The sequence below is a fragment of the Panulirus ornatus genome, chromosome 58 (genome assembly GCF_036320965.1).
Source record: "Panulirus ornatus isolate Po-2019 chromosome 58, ASM3632096v1, whole genome shotgun sequence".
In the NCBI taxonomy this organism is placed as follows: domain Eukaryota; kingdom Metazoa; phylum Arthropoda; class Malacostraca; order Decapoda; family Palinuridae; genus Panulirus; species Panulirus ornatus.
Window position 1 is genome coordinate 22,390,029 of NC_092281.1, and position 11,428 is coordinate 22,401,456.

At 37.7% G+C, this 11,428-nt stretch overlaps 1 long non-coding RNA gene across 1 annotated transcript in view; it reads right to left on the reverse strand.

The window, feature by feature from the left end:
• Window positions 1-4,198: 4,198 nt before the first annotated feature.
• The window catches only part of LOC139766660 (uncharacterized), a 68,123-nt gene continuing 60,893 nt past the window's right edge, over window positions 4,199-11,428 (reverse strand). The window contains exon 2 of the long non-coding RNA XR_011716934.1: window positions 4,199-7,401. This is a non-coding gene — a long non-coding RNA (uncharacterized lncRNA). The remainder of the gene's footprint in view (window positions 7,402-11,428) is intronic.

Sequence of the window (11,428 nt, forward strand, 5' to 3'; positions counted from 1 at the left end):
CCTCTCAATCAATACCCTCCCATATAATTTACCAGGAATACTCAACAAACTTTATATATATATATATATATATATATATATATATATATATATATATATATATATATATATATATATATATTGCGCTACCTCGCAAACGCGGGAGACAGCGACAAAGTATAAAAAAAAATATATATATATATATATATATATATATATATATATATATATATATATATATATATATATATATATATCAATTTTTCTATACATGTGGCACATGTTTCACGGAGAACATTCGCCTTACAATATGCCAAAAATTCATAGATTTTTTCTTTTCTAAATCCTAACACCACAACAAAAACACCGTCTGACCTATGCCATTATAGACAACACACTAGCCTGACCGACAGTGACCGTTGAAGGGAGAGTGTGGGGTGCCATGTCGTTAACGGGGTTTGCGTGGCGGGGATTGGCCTGGGTAACAAGACCATTTTTCTTATGTTTTCGATTCTTGATTCTTTCATAATGATTAGGTTGATAATAGGTTGGGCTTTAAAATTGCCTGGGTACAAAATAAAGTTTTTAGTCTTAGCAATTAAGACAATGACTTTACGGTTAGCACAGTCAAAAGAGGCATACAATGTGACTGGGTTGTTATGGTCCACAGGGTGATCGTTTTCATGACCGTGTTTAGCGGTCGCGTTTTTGTGGTCATCCCTGCGTACTGAGTGACGGTGCCAATAGCATCTTTCAGTTACAGTTTTACCGGTATCCCTGCGTACTGAGTGACTGTGCCAATAGCATCTTTCAGTTACAGTTTTACCGGTCTAGGCAATGTATACATAATTACATGCCTTACGTTTGACGGCGTAAACACTCCCAATTTTGGGACAGTTTGGCTTACTTTTAATTAAGGTCTTACTGATAGTGTTATTGTATTGGAAGGCAACATTAAAAGCAGTTTTTTTTTAGTACCTGTGTTACATTAGCTAAGCTAGGAGAATAGGGCAACACTAAACAGTTAGACCTATCATTTTTCACAATTATGTTACTGGATGCATAAAATGTCATCATTGCTTTCCAGTAAGCCTTATTCACAAACCACTTGGTATAACATAACTGCATAAAGATACGTCTTACATGACTACATTCCTCTCCTAGACTTACGGGATCTCATAACCGTAGTGCTCTTTAAAACATAGACAACTACAGATATTTTTACAGAATCATGTACTGAGAAATAATGAATATAGCTCAGATTTGGTAGGCTTCCTTTAGATCTTGAAGGCAGTTTGCCTTCTGTTTCCCATTCAGTCTTGAATTTGATAGTGGGATGCAAGTTGATTCATCCATTAAAGAAAACATTACAATTTTGGGAAAATGACCATAAGGACCACACATCATCAACGTATTTAAGCCATATTTTTGGATGATTACCGATTGAAGTTAGAATTTCAGTCTCGAATTATTCTATGATTAAGCTACCAAGGAGAGGACTAGGGGGATTTCCCATGGCAAGACCTAATTTCTCTTTATGAAAATTACCTTCATCTTCTTGGAAAACATTGTTAGAAACACAAGGCTCTACTAAGTCAATGAAAAATTTTATGGCCAGGGGCAATGCAATACGGAAATCAGGTAATTTCCTCCTTAGGTATGTGATGGTTCCATCAGTGGGGACTTTAGTGGAAAGGGAATTCACATCAAAACTAATGAGTTTATGATCAGGCAAATTAATGTTCCTAGCCTTGTTTACAAAATCTATAAATAACATGCGATGGAGATTTTTCCTTGAACATTGCATGGGTGTTTCGCTCACCATTTGGATAATTTATAATAAGAATTAATAGAGGAGATAATTGGTCTGAGGGGACATCCATCTTTGTGAGTTTTGGAGAGACCATATATATAAAAAAGGTACGTTGATGATGTGTTGTCCTTATGGCCATCTTCCCAAGAGTGTCATGTTTTCTTTAATGAATTAAATAACATCCACCCCACAATCAAATTCAAGATAGATTGGGAAAAAGAAGGCAAACTGCCATTTCTTTATGTGTTGTTAACTAGGGAATCTGATCATTTGTCCTTCAAGATCTATAGGATCTATAGGGTTGAGGAACAAGTTAATTGGGGTGTGAGTTTGAATGGAGAAAAATTGGAGGAAGTGATGTGTTTTAGAATCCTGGGAGTGGACATTGTAGAATAGAAACATGAAAGCAGAAGTGAGTCACTGAGTGTCAGCCTCATTATTACCTTTTCTACCTCTATTCTTGCTATAGGCCTATGCACTTGGGTCCTTTTCCTTCCTTCCATCTCAGCCATGCATGTAACAAACACTGCATCACCTTCTCCCACATTCATAAGTCCTTTAAAATTCTCCATCTTCATTTCCTCCTTTTGATTCAGCAACTCCCTGCCCTTACTTCTAACATTAACATTCCCACTCTTACATTCACTTCTTTCTCCTCCTTCCAGTAAAAATTCTTATTTTCCTTAAACTTTCCACTCAGTTATCTTCTAAAATCTTCATCTACATGTTCTTTGCTTTCCTCCGTTGGCTTCTTAACATTCCACTTACACATCTTAAATTCTTGCCTCCTACTTTGTTGAATTTCCACTGATACAGTCCTTTTGAGCAATCCACAATACTTTTTTTTCTCTTTCCTAGAACTTGATTTTATCCATCCTCCATGCATTTCCCTTTTTATTCTTTTATGTCACAACCTAGTATCCAACTACTGATTCTTCATCCTTTAAGTTTTTCTCTAAACATTTTAAACACCTAATTCACACGTGAATGCAGCCCTCCACTTACTGTACTTCCAACTAAACTCTCGGTCATCATTCATGAATTCTTTTTGATTCATCTTTTTCCTTGCCCAAAGTTTTATTTCTCCATTCTTCCTTACACCAGGACACCAATTATCCCTGATCCTTACCCTGACAGAAACTGCAAATTGGTCATTCTCCAAAGAGTCCTTTCTCAACCTTTCATCCACTGCAACATAGTCACTCAAACCTTTTTGTTCTATTTCATCATTTCTCATACATGTATACCCATGTATCTTCATGTGCTGAAAAAAGATGTTTGCAAGGAATAAACCCTTCTCAGCACAGAAATCCACAAGATAACGTCCATTCTCATATAATCCAGGCACCCCTCACTTATCAACTATCTTGCTACTTCGATATTAATAATTCCCATCATCACATTCATATCATCCATTACAACCACCTTTCTCCTTCTCAAAACCATTTATACATTTTGCCAAAAATGCTTTTTTTCATCCTTATCTTGCACATTCTTCATATTCATGGATGCATATACACATATCTATACATACTTCACATTTCCAGTCTTTTCTTTCACCAACATTATTCTTGGTCAATACCATCCAAGTTTTGTAACTCCCTACCATACTCAGGGTGATAACACAATTTCACATCGTTTTTTCTCTTCACTGATAATTTTCCTTCATTCCTGTCCATACCACTCCTTCCATAACTTGCATTCATCATTTCCATTTCAACTTCACACACCCTATCCAAGAGTATGGATTTCCCCAATCCTTAGCACATCCAGACAATGACTTAAATTTCTGCACAAACTCCCTCCTTTTACTCTCATCAGTCATCCCATTTACATTCAGCGCCATCACCCTCAATTGCTCATCCCTCTTACTCTCCAGAATAACTGGTAGACTCAAGTCCCACTTCTTACCTTTTATGCCTCACTCTTGACAGGCAACTAGCAGAGGGCAACTCCAGTACAGTGTCTTCCTGAGGCAACAGATCCAAATTGTCTGAGAAACTGAAACCCCAGAACACCTCAAGTGTTTGTCTGTATTCAAAAAACTACTGTCACCCTACTTAAGCTGGGCAACACCTTCCCCTTCTGTTAAACCACTCAGGGTGTAATAACGAAGTTACCATGAGAAGGTGATGTGAGACTTGGGTACTCCAGAAAATCAGAGTATTCTCTTGAGGCATTGAAATTCATAACTTTTCCCAACTTTTGAACCCATTCCACAGTAGCAGCATCTCGTAACCTTATTGGTCAAGAAATAATATTACCCTATTTTCCTAGGAAAGAAACAAATACTCAAATATCTTCCCCACACAAGCCAGCCACTCTCCGAGATGCAAGGAAGATAATCATTGTCTTGTGTAATTTCATAAAGTATACTATTAAGGTACCAGACGAAAATACATGAATGCCTGGTGAGGAAGCTGGAAAGCTTTATTAATGATATACCTGGAGAACTAAGAAATGTAAATGAATGCTAAAAGAAATTCAAACAAAGATTAGACTCATGGATGAAGACAATACTAGATGAGCTTCAGATTGCAATTACAAATATTGTTTGCCAACAACTAAGTTTAGATTCCTGAAATACCCCATGGTTGGTAAGGTTTGGGGCCTATGGCTCTTAAGATACATAAGTCTTTTATTGAGAACACATTCATGTCCTTACCATTATCTTGACACGAAGAGCATTCTTCTCTGTGTTTAGACATATACTGAATTCGACTCCTTTTCATGACATGGAGTGTATTTGCGTATGATATATATATTTCAAAAACAACATGCTTATGCTATAAATGTACAAAGAAATTATGCATCTCCTTACTACTGCATAGCATCCACCCAGCTATCCTGCACAAAGGCAACCACAGCACTTGACCTAGCAACACAGCCTGGTTGTGACTCTCCTGCCACAAGCATCCCAAAGCCAGTTCACACTTTCCCAATGCATGGATAAAACTTTGATGGTGTCATGGAAAACCATGGATACAAAAATTTGATGCAGTGGATGGTAAAATGTTTTACATTAGTACAAATGTGTATACTCAAAGCAGTTGTTGGCAAAACCTTGGTAAGGAAGGGAACCCTGTAAGCCAAATGGGTAGCCACCAAAAAAATATAGCATCATATGAACAACAAGCAAGACAAATGGTGAGTAGAGAAGTCGTCAAGAAATACAGCATTAGGCAATGAAACAAGACAAGTGTTGAAACTTGCCATCAAGGCAAAATCTCATCATAGATATTTGTAGTCAGGTAGACAAACGAAATCAATAGATTTTGCCACCAAGCGTCATTATTCTGCCTCTCCATTTGTTTCTAGTGAGTGCTACTACAGACCAGTACACAATCTTTATCACTCAATTCTTTTATAAAATATTTATTTATTTATTTTTATTTATTTATTTTGCTTTGTCGCTGTCTCCCGCGTTAGCGAGGTAGCGCAAGGAAACAGACGAAAGAATGGCCCAACCCACCCACATACACATGTATATACATACACGTCCACACACGCAAATATACATACCTATACATCTCAATGTACACATATATATACACCCACAGACATATACATATATACACATGTACATAATTTATACTGTCTGCCTTTATTCATTCCCATTGCCACCCTGCCACACATAGAATAACAACCCCCTCCCCCCTCATGTGTGCGAGGTAGCACTAGGAAAAGACAACAAAGGCCACATTTGTTCACACTCAGTCTCTAGCTGTCATGTAATAATGCACTGAAACCACAGCTCCCTTTCCACATCCAGGCCCCACAGAACTTTCCATGGTTTACCCCAGATGCTTTTATAAAATATCTATAATTTTTTTATGTAACGTTTGGGTTAATTTTACCATGGTAAATTTAACCCAATGTTTGTAGATAGTAGTTGACAGGCAACCAACGACCAGGGAGGTATATTATCAGTACTATCTACCAGCACTTCAATGGTTGTCAAGTCACACTCATTTGACCCAGGTAGAAATCTTATCTTTCTGCCTTACTAACACGTGGACTACTGGTATTCTTACGACAAATGTACAATCTCTTCTTGTCAAAAATAACACTTGAAAACACTCATTTTCTGTGATGAGCAATTTCCACTAGCCCTACCTTTGGCAAAATGGTAGGAGTGATAGAAAGAATAGGTAGGAACATAGACAGGAACTTTAAGTAGATACAATAGGTAGTTGTAGTATGTAGGAGTATTAGCTGGGAGCATTCGGCAGAATAAGTAAGTTTTAAAATTAGGCAAGAATAATAAGTAGACACATTAGCTAGAAATAGTTGGTAGGAACACTGGGTAGGAGCCTCTGAAAACACTTCACAAGAGTTGCCCTCTGCCAGTGGCCTGTTAAGATTGAGGCACTAAAGGCTAAGAAGTGGCACCAGAATTCAAAAGTTATGAAGACTCTTTTGCCATGAATAAGCACTGGAGTTCAAAAGTTATGGAGATTCTTTTGCCTGGGCTACACCTTGAGGTAACTGGCTTCAGCTGTATAGACAGATAGAATACAGTGTGAAATGTAAGGGCTAAAGATTTTCTTAGTTTGTTGCCAAACTTATAAACATATGAGTGTTGGGGATACAAGAATTACTTCAAGTAACTGCAAGAGTTTTGGAAAGAGGGGCAAGTATGAAGTCTGTTGGGGATGAGAGAGCTTGGGAAGTGAGTCAGTTGTTGTTCGCTGATGATACAGCGCTGGTGGCTGATTCATGTGAGAAACTGCAGAAGCTGGTGACTGAGTTTGGTAAAGTGTGTGGAAGAAGAAAGTTAAGAGTAAATGTGAATAAGAGCAAGGTTATTAGGTACAGTAGGGTTGAGGGTCAAGTCAATTGGGAGGTGAGTTTGAATGGAGAAAAACTGGAGGAAGTGAAGTGTTTTAGATATCTGGGAGTGGATCTAGCAGCGGATGGAACCATGGAAGCGGAAGTGGATCATAGGGTGGGGGAGGGGGCGAAAATTCTGGGGGCCTTGAAGAATGTGTGGAAGTCGAGAACATTATCTCAGAAAGCAAAAATGGGTATGTTTGAAGGAATAGTGGTTCCAACAATGTTGTATGGTTGCGAGGCGTGGGCTATGGATAGAGTTGTGCGCAGGAGGATGGATGTGCTGGAAATGAGATGTTGAGGACAATGTGTGGTGTGAGGTGGTTTGATCGAGTGAGTAACGTAAGGGTAAGAGAGATGTGTGGAAATAAAAAGAGCGTGGTTGAGAGAGCAGAAGAGGGTGTTTTGAAGTGGTTTGGGCACATGGAGAGGATGAGTGAGGAAAGATTGACCAAGAGGATATATGTGTCGGAGGTGGAGGGAGCAAGGAGAAGAGGGAGACCAAATTGGAGGTGGAAAGATGGAGTGAAAAAGATTTTGTGTGATCGGGGCCTGAACATGCAGGAGGGTGAAAGGAGGGCAAGGAATAGAGTGAATTGGAGCGATGTGGTATACCGGGGTTGACGTGCTGTCAGTGGATTGAATCAAGGCATGTGAAGCGTCTGGGGTAAACCATGGAAAGCTGTGTAGGTATGTATATTTGCGTGTGTGGACGTATGTATATACATGTGTATGGGGGGGTTGGGCCATTTCTTTCGTCTGTTTCCTTGCGCTACCTCGCAAACGTGGGAGACAGCGACAAAGTATAAAAAAAAAAAAAACTGTACTTCATGAGGCAATTTCATGAAACACATCCATTAATTATGCAGGGATAGGTGTGTACAATTCAGTTATAGTACTGTCATCTGGAATGTTCCTAATAGAAACATCTCCCTTACTAAAACAAGGCATAATTACAGTAGTAAACACATTGTATTACTAATCCTGTGATCTTACCTACACCTACTGTTTAAAGTTATTAAATATATCAGAGAAAATTGATCAATGTGGTTGGAAAAATTATGATGACTAAAAGATTAACAGAAAGTGGCTCTTATCTTAAGCCATAAATTAGGATAATCAGCTCACACAATCACATGTAATGCTGAATTTTATTTTGGTAATTTTGTTTGCAAAAGCATATTTCTGTATCCATATGTTCTGTGACCATCACAACAGTGGTAAACAATATACAGTATCCTTAATTTCAAGAAGTAATAATACTTCAGCAGAAATTGGGTGAAAAACATTCTTATAGAAGAAGAAGCTTATGTAACGATACTTTAGCAGAAGGAAAATGTGTGAAAATATTTTGATGCAAGGAAAAAAAAGCTTGGTTCAATGTACTAAAATATAAAAAAAAACTTGTACATTTCAGCTTATAGACAAGTGTATATTAACATTCTCTGCATTACAGACAAAAGAAACCCTAATAAAAAAAAGCTGCATAACTTTAAGCTGAATTCCTCCTGTTCTGTCATTCATAAGACTTTAATTATTTTAACCCCAGGAAACGTCTATAACACCACTTGTTAGTGGGTGGAAAAAAGCACTGAATGCAACAGACAACAGTTATTCTTTTGTTTCATTCAAATATGTCATATAAACACTATCCAAAAACCATGTGATAAGAGGTATCAAAATATTTTAAATCTTAAAAGTAAATGGGGCAAATTCTTGGACGACAATACTCTCATTAACGTCCTAACAACAACATTACACTATGGCTCTTGGTTATCTTTTGTTGTTAATGATTCCACCTTATACACTAATTCTCGCACTTTCCATAGGATTGTTTCACACAGTCCTTATTATCCAGAATCTGGTTCACCACAACCTACTTGACCAAAATATTCTACAGGTCAAACCTAATGCTGTTTGTCCACTGAACTTAAATCGAAGATATATTTCACACAAGCCTTCACAACTGAACTCAATATCCAAGATATATTTCACACAAGCCTTCAAAAAGTTAACCTGATCACCTGTTATCCATAATGAAACACTAGATCTATGCTGTTCCAAGTAGGAATTTTTGGTTTTGTGAGTTACTAACCAGAATATACTGATAATAATCAGGTCACAGATAAAAAAAGCTGGTAACAAAAAATCATGAGGGATTTTCTATATAATGGATATTGCATAATAAAAATTTGCTGATAACATCTGACAGCATTTTAAATAAACAAAGCTGGATCATCAGACCCTGGATAATCAAGTTATTAGTGTGGTGATAAAATGACATCCACGTTACAACTTAACCTCTCTTACAAGACACACTGTGTTTCTAATCTCTTGTCAAACTACGCCCCACAACCACGAACAGCAGCTTTGGTCAGTGTTATTGCTACTCTTATAACACTTCAAGCCATTACTAGCATTCTCATGCAAAGGTTGGATCCATTTTATATTTCTTCAAAGACTGATCAGGACTTGGTGAACTGTCACTTCAGACTATAGACAACTGATAATGTATCTATTACTGCCAACCCTCCATGACTGATCAAACTTATTAGATTACAGTTACTCAACTATTATGCTCTGATCTGTTAGTAACAGCCCCAAAGGAATCCCACACACTAAAGAAGAGTTCTGCAATACATGTTAAATAACAACTCATTCACAATGAACACCAGACAACTCTGGACAATTGGGAGTCCGGAGCCCATTTCTCTGACTGCTAACATGAAAATAAAGATAAATGTCAGTGATACATGAAGATATAAATTGCTGACAGTCTGTTGTATCAATGCGTAGCAGTAAAGTCAGTCGAATGGAGGATATGACTGGCAATGTTATTGATATGTTACTTGACCACTTAGCATTTAGTATTATACTCGACCACCAAAGGTCATCTTCAACCTAAACCTTGGTACTAAATGCCACTGGCAGTGGAACAGATTCCTAGCCATGACTAAGGCTGGTCACATAGCATATCAACACTGATAAAGCTCTTCGTGGTTCTAAGGAAAACAGACAAAAAAAATGTACACAGCAAGGTAAGACCAGGCCTTATAGACCTCAGCCATGCATATCCTTGGGAGGAGAATCACAAGTAACATTCTCGTGGCTTCTTCATAATCTAATAAAGACATTGATAAATTAAAGCATAACGAGAGGGTGTCTCAAGACATATGAAGATAAGTTAATGGACTGAATATTAAGAGAATGCTTATTTGAGCCTTTATTATTTCGATTTGATCCAGTCTTTATCATAATTAAGAAATAAATACTCTTGCCTGAAAAAATGAGAAGCATTTTCAGGGGGTAAAAAGCCACGAATTTGATTCAACTCCACACTAAACACACTCCAAACATCCATGTAGATGATGAGAGCTCTGGAGCCATTAGTCTGGAATCATTTAAGGCAACGGTCAAAGTAAACATTGCCAATATAACCACCCTTCATACTTTTAACAACATTTTGCTCAAATAACCGTCGGTTATTCTGTAGAACTTCTGCAGCCTCCTTGTTCAATGGATCCTCAGGATTTGGTTCCTGGATAATTAAAAATGTTTCATATTTCAGATTTATCAAATATTTCAAAGCTTTATCAAATATGCCTAATCACATATATTTTCTCATTAATTACATCTATTCAGATATGAATTTATGTCATCTTAAAACATCAATAAGACTACCTAAATCTTAAGCACAAAAAAATTCAAAATATACTAACAAGGAAGAGATACTGAAGCCCATAGACTATGGAGTTGATGGTAAGGACTGGTTTCCAGTCCTCTCGTAGAATGTTAAGGCAAACGTTCCCTTCTAAGTCAATGTTGGGGTGGTATACCTACAGAAAATTTATCACATTATGTTAACAATCTTTCTGTAACATCATTCTCCAAAATCTAAAGCAGGATGGATAAATAAAAATTACCTTTAAACATATGGAAGTCTTACTATACATCTCCACAGACAATTCTTAAAATATCCGGCAAGGCAGCAGGTTTGGATGGTACTGCAGTGGAATTTATTAAAAAAGGGGGTGACTGTATTGTTGACTGGTTGGTAAGGTTATTTAATGTATGTATGACTCATGGTGAGGTGCCTGAGGATTGGCGGAATGCGTGCATAGTGCCATTGTACAAAGGCAAAGGGGATAAGAGTGAGTGCTCAAATTACAGAGGTATAAGTTTGTTGAGTATTCCTGGTAAATTATATGGGAGGGTATTGATTGAGAGGGTGAAGGCCTGTACAGAGCATCAGATTGGGGAAGAGCAGTGTGGTTTCAGAAGTGGTAGAGGATGTGTGGATCAGGTGTTTGCTTTGAAGAATGTATGCGAGAAATACTTAGAAAAGCAAATGGATTTGTATGTAGCATTTATGGATCTGGAGAAGGCATATGATAGAGTTGATAGAGATGCTCTGTGGAAGGTATTAAGAATATATGGTGTGGGAGGCAAGCTGTTAGAAGCAGTGAAAAGTTTTTATCGAGGATGTAAGGCATGTGTACGTGTAGGAAGAGAGGAAAGTGATTGGTTCTCGGTGAATGTAGGTTTGTGGCAGGGGTGTGTGATGTCTCCATGATTGTTTAATTTGTTTATGGATGGGGTAGTTGGGGAGGTGAATGCAAGAGTTTTGGAAAGAGGGGCAAGTATGAAGGCTGTTGTAGATAAGAGAGCTTGGGAAGTGAGTCAGTTGTTGTTCGCTGATGATACAGCGCTGGTGGCTGATTCATGTGAGAAACTGCAGAAGCTGGTGACTGAGTTTGGTAAATTGTATGAAAGAAGAAAGTTAAGAGTAAATGTGAATAAGAG